Raw genomic sequence first — 3,251 nt, forward strand, 5'->3', positions numbered from 1 at the left:
CATTTTGGTCATGAATATTCTGAAAGAGGAAACTAATGTGAGGATACAATGAATTACTTGGTAAATACAAAGGACATGAATGAACTCTTAAGTTATTCACCATAACTTTTTTTGTTTTAAATAAAGCATGGCATAATCATAATTATTCTAAAAAGTGTATAATACATATTTCCTGCACTTCACATGGCCATCTTTCATAGGTTACCTAGACAACTAAGCAGCTTATACAGTAAATATCAAATAAAATCAAAGGAGTATGATAAAAGTGTTATTGTTATGATGTATGATCATGTTATGATCATTGCACTATATTCATTGTAAAGCATGTCAGTGTCAACAGTAGAATACAGAAAATATTTATATGTCTTCAAATTAAAGAGGAATTGATATCATGGAAACTGGTGTTTTTTTTTCTAAATATAGGATCCTTCAACTCAGAGGCTGAAAGAACTGTTGCAAAATTGTATTTGTTAACCATTACTCAATTACCTTAGAGTAATTAAGTCCTGTATTATACAGACAAGATGGTTTTGGTTTTTATCATATCTAGCAATGTATTGTATAATAATACTTGTGTGATTTTAACATTGTAATATCTGTTTATATGAGTATTTGTGGCTATTGGTAAAAGACGTAAATTGGTATCAGCCTCCCCATTCCCCTTAAACACCACAAACACAATATGTAAATGTCTGTAGCACTTGCAAATTCTATTCTCATTAATTAATATACAGTGTATATTTATGTATATACATAATGTATTTGACTAAGTTTAGAAAATAATTAGTATTTGCATGACTGCTTATTAATACTTGAAGGAATAATCTTATCACATAGATAGGAACAATGGAAAGATGCTATATGTATTATCATGTGTTTCTTCCGACTTGTCATGCAACAAATGGTTCTAGAGTTTAGGCCCTGACTACTTAGGCGTTATGAATTCGTATGTGGCAAGATGTATTAATTTTTTTTCACGAAAAAGGTTGATCCATGTTTATTTTATATCCATAAAGTAAAGGAGAATCTATTTTTTTGTTAGTTCACACTGATTTGTCTTTTGTGATATTTTTATAATTAAAATGACATAATAGTTATCATAATCCAACAGAGTAGAGGTGCAATAATAGCAAGTCCAACTGAAATGGAGATTGTGCAACCATCTATCCATATATATAAAATAATATGCTAGATTTACCTTTACTGAAGTCATTTAGCCACTTTAAATGTAGTCATTTTGGTCCATTATGAAATTATTCTGGGAGTCAGTCACTGCTCTCTTGGCTCAGATTAACTTGGATCATACCAGCTATTACAAATCTTGTGTTGGTGTTTTTTCTTGATCTGAGATAACTCTTTGGGCTTTCTAAAATATGTATGTTAATTAACAATAGCCACATAATTATTACCAGATGTTTTGAACGGTATAGGCTTCAGAGGCCAGTGCGATGTGTTTGGTTTTTGTGCCAATGGAGGATAGAAGCAGACCAGTGCTTTTTTGTTCCCTATTGGCAACCCTCAATCAAATTGTTCAAATTACACTGATCCAAGCGTGCCTTGTTACTCTTGAGTGGTCAGACTCTAAGTAAAGGAAACTGGATTATAAAAAGAACATTTTCCTCTTCATATTATGGATAATCAGTAATCCATAAATGCCTTTGATAAGTACTCAAATCATATGGTAATTAAATTTGGGTGACCATATAAATCTATTTTTTATGATACTAAATTGACTGGATCTTCTGACAGAGTTCTTATGGCCTCCCTTAAATGTTCTGAATTACCCAAAATCAGCACATCACCAAGAAATTTTGAACATTACTCAGGATATCAGACTTCAAGGAAAATGACTAGAATCAACTGCCTTGAATAGCATTAAAACAGTCTTATTTAGATAGGCAGTCTCCTGCGATGGCTCTGGCAGGGCCTTCTTATATAGCTCTTGCCAGAATTTACACTTAGTCATCATGGTTGCCATTTTTCTGGCTTCCGGCAATTTTGATTTCTGTTAGAATGTAACCCGCACAGAGGCATGGCAAAAGGCACCTACGTCTTTCAGCACCAGGATACAGCCATATGCCATGTGTGATAAATGGACATACAATGCTTACTTCAGTCAATGTGGTATTTGTAAATCCTACGTAATTGCTGGTGTAAAATTATGACATATTTACAAGAAATGACATATTAAATGACAAATGAAATGACATACCATAGGTTTTTATTTCAAGTTATGCCTATCATTAGGTTCTGTGTAACATTAACTTATCCTTTTCTCTTCAATTTGTTCACACAGAGCAGCATTTTATATATCTTTTCATTCCAGTCCCAGTCGTTCTCTGTTAATATTCAGGCCCGTTCTTATCCAGTTTGCCCTTTTCAAAATGTTCCTGTAAACTTGTCCTCCACTTTCACCTCTTGATTTGCCGTAAATTCCAAACTTGATTCCATTTTGCGCCATTGGTAGATCAGTGGGGTGAGAATAATGGTTATCCCGTAACAAGAAAAACATTACAAACTGGCTGTACTGATAATGATGCAGCATTTTTGCATTTCTGTTCTAAATTATAACTAGTTGAAAGCCGATAATGATTGTACCTTTGAAATAAATGTCTCGCTTTTTTCCAACTATATTTCACTCCCAGCAATTAAAATATAACTTCATTCATCTTCGTCGCAGAGCCAAACTATGACAAGCCAATTCTTTTTAACTTTCGAATCTCTTTGTTCTCTTTTATCATCACTGTGTATCTTTTCAGACATATTAAAGACATATGCGACAAATGGGACTCCCTTGGTCAATGTTGGTAGGCATCTATGCTTTCTCCGTCTCTTGTTTTTGTTGCTCGTAAAATTGGTTTGTGTACAGTAAGTTTTGTTCACTTGAAGTTTGAGTCAAACGTCATTAGCAATTTCTCTGTATATGTATATGTTCTGTACTTAACTCGTTTGCCATAAAACTCCCGTAGAAATAAATCCAGGGCTTGCTTAATGCTAGATGCCATGTGATGATCAGTTATTCTACACCAGTGGTTCTTTATAGCATGGCCCCTTCCCCTAGTAGTTGGTCCATGCTTCCATGCCTACCCTCGTCAAATCTACAACCAAATTATTTAAATATTCTCCTTGATCAAAAGGAAAACATTTTCCCCTAACAGCTCGCGCCTCTTCTGGAAACCGAACGACCCTCAAACGGGCACACCCTCAGTTTTGAGAACTACTGCTCTACATTTTGACAACGAACAACAGTC

This window comes from Penaeus monodon, chromosome 29 (genome assembly GCF_015228065.2).
Source record: "Penaeus monodon isolate SGIC_2016 chromosome 29, NSTDA_Pmon_1, whole genome shotgun sequence".
Taxonomy (NCBI): domain Eukaryota; kingdom Metazoa; phylum Arthropoda; class Malacostraca; order Decapoda; family Penaeidae; genus Penaeus; species Penaeus monodon.